The sequence below is a fragment of the Oncorhynchus keta genome, chromosome 30 (genome assembly GCF_023373465.1).
Source record: "Oncorhynchus keta strain PuntledgeMale-10-30-2019 chromosome 30, Oket_V2, whole genome shotgun sequence".
Taxonomy (NCBI): Eukaryota; Metazoa; Chordata; class Actinopteri; order Salmoniformes; family Salmonidae; genus Oncorhynchus; species Oncorhynchus keta.
Genome location: NC_068450.1, coordinates 52,628,641 through 52,641,705, shown reverse-complemented (window position 1 = coordinate 52,641,705; position 13,065 = coordinate 52,628,641). Strand labels below are relative to the sequence as shown.

General features: G+C 43.4%; 1 pseudogene; it reads right to left on the bottom strand.

The window, feature by feature from the left end:
• The window catches only part of LOC118363991 (low-density lipoprotein receptor-related protein 1B-like), a 178,882-nt pseudogene that overhangs the window by 80,394 nt on the left and 85,423 nt on the right, over positions 1–13,065 (bottom strand).

Here is a 13,065-nt window from a genome sequence, read left to right as displayed (position 1 = left end):
GAGCAAAATGTTCTGGAATAGAGAACCGTTTCCATTCTGAGAAATATCATGTCCACATAGTATGTTGATTTAGGTTCTGTTTGTTTTATTGTTAAACATGATAATAGATGTAATGTAATAACCCTGGTGCTATCACACAGAAATCCTATCATTATAGAGACATTTGCAAAACATCAATAAACAGTTAGCGGTTGAGCCTTAGTTTTATGTTGTAAGAGCTTAGTGGGCTTACCATACCGTGTGTGTGTGTGTGTGTGATACTGAGAAAAATAACCTTGTACAGTTCATGATTTGTGATTGTGTGTATGTGTGTGTGTGTGCACTTGTGAGAAAGCAAGCAGGGGTACCTTCCTACCTTGTACCCTACAGGCAGGTCTTCACAGTCCTGTGTGCATCCACTGACTCGGCGGTTCAGACACTCGTTGACATGACAGTTCCTCTCGTCTGATGCGTCCCCACAGTCGTCCCTCCTGTTACACAGGCTGGCCAGCGAGACACAGCGGCCGTTGACACACATGAAGAAAGAGCCGTTGCACAAGCTTTCTACAGAACAAAGTGGCAAGTGTTAGATTTGAACTTTCTGTGAAAGCCAGGAATGCAAGACTTCTGTATTCCCAGAACCAGATTAAGCCTAGTCCTAGATAAAAAAATATATATACAGTATATATATATATATTTTGTTGTTGTCCAGTTCTAGGCTTAATCTGGGTCTGGGGAACCGGCCAACATAATGAAACAGTCAAATAAACATATTTCTATCAACCAGGAACGTGTACACATAGGGGTCTCTGTGTCAGAGCACCTGCCCCATTGCCCTCCCTCTCAACAACTGCTCTTTTGAGTGGTGGTATTTGTATATACTTTTGTACACAGTTTTTGACATTGTTGTTCTGAACCCACTGCTTGAAATTCGTTGTGATGTCATCAAGTTCGCCACCCCAAGTTGGTTGGTTGCGCCTGTTTGTTGGCCCTGTATGGAGTTCGTAACCAGTATCCAAACGTGTATGGTGTCATGATGTGGCCCTTTCTGGGTATAGATCATAGAATTCTGAACGCTACTCTGAATATCTGAATGGTACTCTGAAGGACCCATTCTAACCACGTATGACTTTAGGGAAACAGAGAGACGCTCGGATGAACTTTCCAACAGATGGACTGACGATTCCATCAGAGATCACGACGACACACTGGGTAAATACATATTGATTGCAATTATTCCCAAAATGAGTGAGCGTTCATGTGCAAAGGATTAGCATTTCCATTCATATAATTATCAACTGTGTAGTGACTTTTTTTTGTCTTTCCTGCCATTCTCAGTCCGCACCCACTTCCCTTTGTCCACCAAGCCGTCATATCGGCTTAGCCCACTAGGGAACCTCCCCTAACATTTACTTGTAACCATATCTACTGTGTTGTTTGTTTATGAATTTCTGTGATTATTTAGTTAGTTGGTAAATAAATGATTAAGACAATTGATGTATGGATGATTCAGAGTAAAGGCTGGGTTTGGTGCAGTTAACTTACAATTTACAACGTTTGGAATGAGACTAACATGAGGTAAAGAATAATTCATGAATTAGAAGACTAATTGATCATATTAAAATATCTGAATAGTTATATGAGGAAAATTATAACTTTGTAATCTGAAGATTTTCCTTGGTTCCCCGACTTCCTAGTTCATACCATTTACATGATTAGTTTAATCACATAATAATAATTACAGAGAATTGATTTGATAAAATAACAGTCTTGACTTTAATGATGCCAAAGACACAACAATGGCTTGAGACGCAGTCACAGGTCGAGTGTATGTAGCAAGCTACCAATTATTATAATTATAATTTTGTATACTTTTACCCCTTTCTCTACCTAATTTTGTGGTGTCCAATTGAGAGGCTATGGTGGGGAAATGACAAGATTATGTTATGATGCATCAAATGGTTGTTTATTGCAACAAAATAAGGGGTTGTTAGAGCGCTCATCTGTGTATGTTCTACTGAGGATGGGCCTCTGGAACATTTATGATGTCTTTGGGTGATACCGCATTCCAGAGCATGGGTTAATGTTTCTGTACTGGGGTACCAGCGGGAGATGGTTCCAGTATCGAGTTGGGGGGCCAGACCCTGGTCTCTACACAATGAGGACAGTTTTTACAGCAGATACTGTCTGCTTTGAATTATACGTATATTTCACACAAATATTAACCTTGTGACCCATTCCATACATCTGTTGTTTGTCATCGAGACTGAAGGAGAATGGACTTTTCAATAAAATTCCGTGGCTCAAACCAGCTTGTTAAGTTCTCAGTGATCACCCCCAGGGTTGATTACCGACCAGCTCCATTACTGCAGTAATTAAACAATAACGTTTGATTGTTTGGAAGAAATCTAAAAGTCTCTCCTTTTGATTACAATAATTCCACCACAAGGCGCAAGCTACAGTACCTAATTTAAATATCAACAGTACTGCTACAGCAGCATAACATTTGATTAACACTTGATAACACTTGATTTACATCATCATCAATATTCTGCCTGGTTGGCTGTTAACGTCTTGGATATAGGGGGCGCTATTTTAATTTTTGGATGAAAAACGTTCCCGTTTTAAACAAGATATTTTGTCACGAAAAGATGCTCGACTATGCATATAATAGAATTGGAAAGAAAACACTCTGACGTTTCCAAAACTGCAAAGATATTGTCTGTGAGTGCCACAGAACTGATGTTACAGGCGAAACCCAGATAAAAATCCAATCAGGAAGTGCCACATTTTTTGATACCGCCTCATGCCAATGACTCCTTATATGGCTGTGAATGGGCCACGAATGAGCTTAGGCTTTCTGTCACTTCCCCAAGGTGTCGACAGCATTGTGACGTATTTGTAGGCATATCATTGGAAGATTGACCATAAGAGACAACATCTACCAGGTGGTCGCTTGGTGTCCTCCGTTGCAATTATTGCATAATCTCCAGCTGCAGTATTTTTCCGTTCGCTTCTGATGAGAAACCAACTGTCACGACTGATATATTATCGATTAGATGTGAAAAACACCTTGAGGATTGATTCTAAACAACGTTTGCCATGTTTCTGTCAATATTATGGAGCTAATTTGGAAAAAAGTTTGGCGTTGTAGTGACTGCATTTTCTGGTCTTTTTCTTAGCCAAACGTGATGAACAAAACGGAGCTATTTCGCCAACACAAATAATCTTTTTGGAAAAAAATAACATTTACTATCTAACTGAGAGTCTCGTCATTGAAATCATCCGAAGTTCTTCAAAGGTAAATGATTTTATTTGAATGCTTTTCTTGTTTTTGTGAAAATGTTGCCTGCTGAATGCTAGACTTAATGCTATGCTAGGCTATCAATACTCTTACACAAATGCTTGTGTAGCTTTGGTTGAAAAGCATATTTTGAAAATCTGAGATGACAGTGTTGTTAACAAAAGGCTAAGCTTGTGTTTCAATATATTTATTTCATTTAATTTGCGATTTTCATGAATAGGAAACGTTGCGTTATGGTAATGCACTTGAGGCTATGATTACGCTCCCAGATACGGGATTGCTCGTCGCTAGAGGTTAACCTACGTGCAGCAGAGAGAGGCAGAAAGACAGAGAGGAGCGGCTGCATCTACGCCCCTCCGACCCAACTCCATCCCTTCTTCAGTCGGGAGTTGCACACGAGTGTCATGGCAGCAGCAACAGAGGTAGTCAAGACGTTCATCCATGTTTCTCAAACGTCAAATTTCGAAGTTGTTCCAAACAACAAATTTTGAAGAGTTTGATTACCTCTCCGTATCGTTCCAAGGTTAAGTTTAGGCATCAACTCCGAATTCGTAAAATAAGAATATAAAAAACAACATATCGGTGGATTTGAACATGCATCCTTTGGGCTCTTTGGAACCAGAGGTGGATGCTTACGCCCATCTGCCATCCACGTCCACTATGCTTACTTGAAGGTAACAGAGCTCACTGTTGCCCTTAGTGGCCGGTTTCCACGGCATCTCCCGAAGTCCTCAGACATGGATGGACGTTGAATAATGACTTGTATCACAGGTGATCTGCCTGATCTAACAACCATATACTAAAAATATCCACACAAGCTACTAGCCAGCCAGCCCATATATCATGATTCAGAAGATTATGAATATTATATTGTAAAGTGCATTGAAGATAAATCACAATCAGTTAACCGGGAGTCGGTGGGTTCATTTTGAGCACCTGGATCCTGAAAGGTCTGTTCCCAGCAGGTCTATGAGCACAAAATGTGTTTGTAATAGGCTAAAACCAGCAGGAACATGGTGAGACTGGGGCAGTCTGTACCTCGTCTGTTCTCTCTCTCACACACACTTGTGTTGTATCAGATGAAAGGCTTGCCTGCAGCGGAACACTTGGTGTTGTATGGCAGCTCGTCTGATTGGTCGAGACAGTCGGGATGGCCGTCACACTCCCACTGAACTCTGGGTAAACAGCGGCCATCTGTGCAGCGGAACTCCCCCAGACTGCAGGACCTGTACTCTGTAGGACACAGGAGGCAAGAGGTGGGATGTGCAGTCAGAACACATCAAGAGGAAATACAAGTCAGACAGACAGAGAGAGAGAGATTCTTACCACATTCCAGGGTCTCATCGGAGCCGTCTCCACAGTCATCGTCACGGTCACAAGCGAACCGCTGTGGGATGCAGATCTGATTACGACACTGGAACATTCCCTCCATGCACGTGTTGTTGGGGGCTGTGATAAGAAATATGTGGAGGGACAATTTGTAAAAGAAATACCTGAGATTTTTTCATATCATACACCTCTCTCAAAAAGGATCTGAACTTCTATAGGAATGTGGACATTATTAACAAGGTACACTATATATACAAAAGTAGGTGGACTTCCCTTCAAATTAGTGGATTTGGCTGTTTCATCCACACCCGTTGCTGACATGTGTATTAAAATCGAGCACACCCTCATGCAATCTCCATAGACAAACATTCACAAAAGAATGGCCTTACTGAAGAGTCCAGTGTCTTTCAATGTGGCACCGTCATAGGATGCCACCTTTCCAACAAGTCAGTTCGTCAAATTTCTGACCTGCAAGAGCTGCCCCGGTCAACTGTAAGTGCTTTGGGATGAATTGGAATGTCGACTGCGAGTCAAGCCTAATCGTCCAACATCAGTGCCCGACCTCAATAATGCTCACGGCTGAATGGAAGCAAGTCCCCGCAGCAATGTTCCAACATCTAGTGGAAAGCCTTCCCAGAAGAGTGGAGGCTGTTATAGCAGCAAGGAGGGGACCAACTCCATATTAATGCCCATCATTTTGGAATGAGATGTTCGACGAGTTGGTGTCCACATACTTTTGGTAATGTAGAGTGAAGGTGAAATATGGTTTTACAGCACTGTAGAAGATGGAGTGCCGATTATTTTTCAATTTTTTTGTTGTAACAGAAACGTATTGAGTCATTTTTGCTTTGCAATAGTGATTCTGAATACACAATATTGACCGAATGTATTGACCAATACACAATGACAGAAATGTAATGAGACATTTTTGCTTTACAAATGGGACTACGCTATGATTGTCTGCTGTTTGTTTTCTGTCTGGAGGCCTTCAGAAGGCAATACCCTATGACAGACATGTATTGAGACATTTGTGTTTTACAAAAGGGACTTGGACTACACTGTTAGACACTGTTAGACATTATCATTATAATGTGTGCTTTAGAAAAGGGAGTGAGTACAGTATGACTGTGATTTCTGTTGGAGAACTTCAGAACAATATTATTACCACAGCCAGCAGCAGAGAGCTCATCACTCCCATCTGGACAGTCCCTCTCCCCATCACAAAGCCAGTGTTTGGGGACGCAGCCGTACGACTCTGGGCAACTAAACAACCCTGGGCCACAGGTAGCCGTACCTGGATATGTACAATAGGATTCCTGGTCAAAACAAACTGAAGAATCTGTAGCCTGAGTGCCAGTCTGTTTTAGCTATCTTGCCAATTTCTTAAGGAATTGCCATGCCAACCATGTTTGCTATGATAATGATTTGGCAAGACAGCAAAAACAGACTGGCAATCAGGATACAGAATCTGCACAATTACAGTAATAGAAATACAGATATTTACAAGACTTTCTGAAGAGTCTGTGCAAATATTACTGAAAAACATGAAATCCACATCTCTGTAGCAAATTGCTCATCTATATATCTCCACCAAGGATATATGTCGTAAAATTTCAAATATATTAACTGAATCTTTCCCTGTCCCTTTCTTTTTGTTGTACTTTTTACGCCTTTTTCTCCCCAATTTCATGATATCCAATTGGTAGTTAGTCTTGTCCCATCGCTGCAACTACCCGTACGGACTCGGTAGAGGCGAAGGTCACGTGTTTCCCCTCGAAACATGACCCCGCCAAGCTGCGCTGCTTCTTGACACACTGCTCGCTTAACCCGGAAGCCAGCCGCACCAATGTGTCGGAGGAAACACTGTACAGCTGGCGACCGAATCAGAGTGCATGCGCCGGGCTGCCACAAGGAGTCGCTAGAGCGCGATGGAACAAGGACATCCCAGCTGGCCAAACCCTCCCCTAACCCGGACGACGCTGGGCCAAATGTGCGCCGCCTCATGGGTCTCCCGGGTGCAGCCAGCAGCGACACGGCCCGGGATCGAACCCGGATCTGTAGTTTGACACATTTGAGTCAACATAGTGTAAATAAATTCAGGTGTGTTTTTATACCACAGATCTCTGAGCTCTCGTCCAATCCATCCCCACAGTCGTCCTCTCCGTCACAAAGCCACTGTTTGGCGATGCACTTGTTCTTAGAGCAGGCAAACTGGTTCCACAGGCAGGATAAGTCTAGACAAAATGGAATATAACACATTATATGGTATTTCATTGGGACAGGAAGCATGTAAACATCTTCACAATTAACCATGCAGAGAGCAGTGATAAATGAATGATAGAGCACGGTAGTGTGCAAGTCCAAATGGGCCCAGGTTTCAACTGTTATAGAGTAATATGACATTGCAGTCAAGTCACATACAATAAAAGGTAGGTCAGTCTTTGAACAGAAAAGGTGAAGAAAATAATATCACATACGGAGGTGAAGGTAAACAATTTTGAAGGGAGTCTCTATTCTAATGCAGGTGGGAAATGATATCACTATATCAATGTCATCTGTGAAATTAGATACAAACAAACAACATTCCCTCAGTCGTAAGCACTTTCAAAGTAATGCTTGTCTTACATTCAAACCATGTACAAAAGGAGTGAAGGAGCGCCAAGTGAGGTAAAAATGATTCAGCCTTAGCAAGCAGAGAGCGAGAGAGCGAGAGCGAGAAAGAGGGAGAGAGAGAGAGAGAGAGGAGGGAGGGAGAGACATAAAGAAAGAGAGAGAAAGAAATGTCTGTTTATTTGTGAGCATTTCACATCAATTTTATGATGACACTGTGGAGCTGCTTCCTTGGGCAGCCAGAGAGCAACCATTAACAATAACTGTATGGCTACATGGACAAGGTCAGTGTGAACTAGCCACACAAACAGCGGGCACCAACAACACGGTGTGAACTATGCCACACAAACAGCGGGCACCAACAACACGGTGTGAACTAGCCACACAAACAGCGGGCACCAACAACACGGTGTGAACTATGCCACACAAACAGCGGGCACCAACAACACGGTGTGAACTATGCCACACAAACAGCGGGCACCAACAACACGGTGTGAACTAGCCACACAAACAGCGGGCACCAACAACACGGTGTGAACTATGCCACACAAACAGCGGGCACCAACAACACGGTGTGAACTATGCCACACAAACAGCGGGCACCAACAACACGGTGTGAACTATGCCACACAAACAGCGGGCACCAACAACACGGTGTGAACTATGCCACACAAACAGCGGGCACCAACAACACGGTGTGAACTATGCCACACAAACAGCGGGCACCAACAACACGGTGTGAACTATGCCACACAAACAGCGGGCACCAACAACACGGTGTGAACTATGCCACACAAACAGCGGGCACCAACAACACGGTGTGAACTATGCCACACAAACAGCGGGCACCAACAACACGGTGTGAACTATGCCACACAAACAGCGGGCACCAACAACACGGTGTGAACTATGCCACACAAACAGCGGGCACCAACAACACGGTGTGAACTAGCCACACAAACAGCGGGCACCAACAACACGGTGTGAACTAGCCACACAAACAGCGGGCACCAACAACACGGTGTGAACTATGCCACACAAACAGCGGGCACCAACAACACGGTGTGAACTATGCCACACAAACAGCGGGCACCAACAACACGGTGTGAACTATGCCACACAAACAGCGGGCACCAACAACACGGTGTGAACTATGCCACACAAACAGCGGGCACCAACAACACGGTGTGAACTATGCCACACAAACAGCGGGCACCAACAACACGGTGTGAACTAGCCACACAAACAGCGGGCACCAACAACACGGTGTGAACTAGCCACACAAACAGCGGGCACCAACAACACGGTGTGAACTAGCCACACAAACAGCGGGCACCAACAACACGGTGTGTGCATCCAATCACTACTGGCTGGGACTCATTCAAATACACAGACGATGAGCAAATCCACAACAAATATAAATAGGATATTTGCTATTGCTATTCTGTTTGGGTTACAACAGCATAGTCTACTGCTCTGCCCTGAAGAACCAACAGCAGGAGTGAAGCATCTCCTCCCATCATTATTCCTCACGGGAGGCTTTGAACAGTGATTGTGGAGAGATTTCCACATAGGGATCAAATCAGGGATGGAAGCATTGGGCTCAGCAGGAGACACCCCTTCACTGCTTCCTTTAATGACCCACATGAACAAACCACCAACACTGGGTTATCTTATCTTCTTATCTGTCCGTATTGACCGAATGTATTGACCAGACACAACGGGGGATACAGGACAAGAGGAGAAATCTTTCAACCTAGAAATTCTCCATTATATTTGGCCACCTTGAGCTTTGTCAGCATTTCATGCAGGATGTACCCTACAACATAATGATCCAACCGTTACTTTAAACAGAGTCATTTGAATCATTTAGACTCTCTCTCAAATCAATGGCAGTGGCTACAAATCAGTGCAATGTGCTTGCTGAAATAAATGTAATGTAAATAAATATTAGGTATAAAGTAAATATCTCTGATATCATACCACACTGGAATTCATCTGCTCCGTCTTCACAGTCTTTCACTCCGTCACACAGCCAGACAGTGTGGATGCAGTTTCCACTGGGGCAAGCAAAATGGCCTTCCTCACATCTCTTTCTGAGGGAAGGAGCTGGGGAGAAACCAGAAGCCAAGACACAATTTCAAAATATCTTAAAATGCATCCCACTAGGCCCGGTGTCTGTCTGGTACGCGGCCACATCAACAGTAGCCGACAGAACTAGTGTCACAGAAGAGGAAAAAAGGAAGGATAAAAACATACTCTGGCAGTTGGTTTCATCTGCATAATCCCCACAGTCGTTGGCTCCATCACACATCCAGGATGGGTGGACACAGAGGGAGGTAGAGTTGCAGCTGACGAACACTGTCTCCTTCACCCCCAGCATGTAGTAATCCAAGCAGCCTGTGTTGCCTAGAGAAAGTGGGCATTCGTCCGGCATATCCAAAGCCTAAGGTTAGGGATTGATTCCTGGCTACACATTGTTTTAACTATAATAGCATAGTGTCCTGATATAACAATGAAAAATAACTTTCAATTCCGAGGTGCGGATGTTCCTTCTTCTCTTTTATCTAACATTAAAAAGACACATGGCCAGGCTAGACTACAGACCAGCTACGTGGAAAAGCTACATGGGGAAAGGCAATGTCGTAGTGCGGTGCCTTAACAAAGGTACGGTATGGCCCTTTAACAGAGGCTTATCTTACTGCAGTTCTTCTCATCTGAGGCGTCGGGACAGTCGATGATCTGATTGCAGCGGGCCGAGGCCGGAATACAAACCCCGTTCAGACAACGCCAGTCTGAGGGAGAGCATGAGGAATCTGGAGAGAAAATGCAGGTCCGAAATGAAAAGATTAAAAAACGAGGGATAAAAATATGTTGTATTTGAAATCCATCTCTTTGGTTCGTCGTCAGGTGAAGAGATAGATAAGAATAGATAACATTGGCCTCCCGGGTGCCACAGTAGTCTAGGGCACTGCATCGCAGGGTTGAATGCGCGCTGTGTTAAGAAGCAGTGGGGCTTGGTTGGGTTTCGGGGGACGCATGGCTTTCGACCTTTGTCTCTCCTGATCCCGTACAGGAGTTGTAGCAATGAGACAAGATAGTAACTACTAACAATTGGATACCACAAAATTGGGGAAAAAAGGGGGTAAAATAAAAGGAATAGATAATATTATCCTTGCTTGGAGAAATGTTCCTCTATGAAATCTAATAGGAGGGACAGGAGTTCTAAAGCTATTTATTTGTTTATACAGTAATAATATAGTACAGATTATGTTGTCTGTCGGACAGGGCATGTAAATTCATCAGATTCATATTACTCACTGTTACAATAAACCTCGTCGGAATCATCTCCACAGTCGTTCACCCCATCACAAACCCGCCTATTGACCACACAGCGCTGGTTATAGCAGCTCTTGAAGCCCCGTCTACAGTTTCTGTTATCTGTAAGAGAGGAAGAAAAACGAAAGTGATACAAAGACACTTCAGGAAGAGATTCGACCAAAGGAATTACATGACATTCACTTGAATACTGTTTCTCTTCTCCTTCATGGATTTCAGGAAGTGAGTGAGTCTGAACTCATTCTACTGGACAAGAGCCCCGCGGGGGCTCGGTAGGGATTTTCATCTGAGGAGCGGTGAACTAGTACAGTAAAGCATATTGGGTGCGTACTTACCACAGTATTTCATTTTCTCATCAGACTTGTCTTTGCAGTGTGCTATTCCGTCACATGTCAGCTGATAGTCGATACACTCCCCGTTCCCACACTCAAACTCAGTGTGGATGTTGCAGGAAGAGTTTCCAGCTGTAAAAAGAAGAGAAAATAATTTTGGGGGGATTCTTCATCCAAACAGAAGGGTCTGCTTTCTGCTATATCCCTCCCAGACAGTCTCCAACAAACATCCTTCTTCAATGCCCACCTTCATTGATTCATCTGACAGTGACCCTATCAGATGCCTATTGTCTATTTGTCTATTAGCAAGACATTCACATGGTCTTTCGAGCCAGATGCTGTTTACCCATGAATTAGAGGGAAAAAGACAAGGTACTAGACTTACATACACATCTGTTATCTTCCAGTATTAGTCTCTCTCCTCTGCAGCTACAGTTGACTGTGCCGTGAGGGGTCAGAAGACAAAGGTCATGACATCCACCGTTCAGCACTGTGCAAGGGGACAGTTCACCTGGGAAAACAGATCATTGTGGGTACTGTAGTACATCATGTTACAGAAAACACACATCAACCTCCAAATAAACAGGACAATATATTGCTAATTTTTTATCATCCAAATGGTATGCTTTATTTCCTACTTGCTTCCACATTTTTCTAAATCAAGCACTGAAAACTTTTCAAGGGCAGTGTTGTGGTAGAAAGGTAGACTTCTCTGTTGGGGACCATCTTTGAACTCTGTTTGGCTTGAACAGTGGAATGGAGCGGTAAGCTATAAACCATGCCATCATGTTGCCCCCTTAGTACACACACACACACGTCTGCTCACTCCAGAGAGAGAGAGAGAGAGAGCGAGAGAGCGAGAGAGCAAGAATATATATTTCTCTGCTCGAATGGTACAGATTCAGCTGAAGCACTGTGCCAAGCTTGGGCTCCACTGAAGCACAGGCCAGACAACATGGGATAGCCTGTGGCACTGGAGGTTGGGATTTTTGGAGTTGTTTATTCAATAACAGATTTACATTGAGTGGTAATTAATCAGGGAAGGTAGCTGGGTCTATAGGAAGTACTGCATAATGTTCATGCCAAATGGTCAAACACAGCTACACAGGGTTGTAAACCACATGCAAACCATCACAGGCTGCAGTTACATTTTATCACACACAATTGCAAAATAGTCTACTGACAAAATACCACATTTTGTGTGTATATTTTAGACAACATATAGAAGATTCCATGTTGACAAGTGAGTTGTGTTTTGATGTACTGTATAGAATTCACTTACAATTGTTGGTATTGTTGGAAACTGCAACAATTCCCATTGGCTGGTGGGGGATGTCGGCTCTAAGGATCTTAATTTCGCCACCTGTGTACTTATTGGAGCGTACCACCGCCCTCCGTACCCAATCAGACCAGAACAGGAAGTTCCCATAGATAGCCAGGCCAAAGAAGGTTCCTGGACCTGACTTCATAATTACCTACAGATTGAACGTGAGAAGAAAATGGTGTTAAATTGGTTTTATACTCATGTTTTAGTAATTTGTTTAGTCATATTAATTTAGGTTGAAATACATCAACAGATACTTGGACGTCACATACTCAAGCATGAGAAGAGGTATGAGACAGCTGGAATCATTTCTAAATCTGATGGTACACTCTTAGAGAAAAGGTTTCCAAAAGGGTTCTTCAGCTGTCCCCATAGGATAACCCTTTTTGGTTCCAGGTAGAACTGTCTGTACAAATGGTTATTCATGGAACCCAAAAGGGTTCTACCTGGAACAAAAAGGGTACAAGCACCTTTTAAGGGTTCTTCAAAGGGGTTTTCCTGTGGGGACACGCCGAAGAACCCTTTTAGGTTCTAGATAGCAAATTTTTTTCCAAGAGTGTACAAGATGTGACTTAATCATTCTATTCAGAATAACATACAGTGTATATATATAAATATATATATTTATTTCTCCTTACATATCTGTGTGACCCATCATATTCACATCGTTCAATCTTTCCCAGACTGCCATCGGAGAAGAAGAGTTTCTCAGCGGTGTGGTCGATGGTGAGTCCATTAGGTGTGAGGATGTCTGTGGTGATGACACTCTGGATATTGTTTCCTGACAGGGTGGATCTCATAATGCTGGGGCGCAGTTCATTCCAGTTAGTCCAGAACATCAGGCTGCA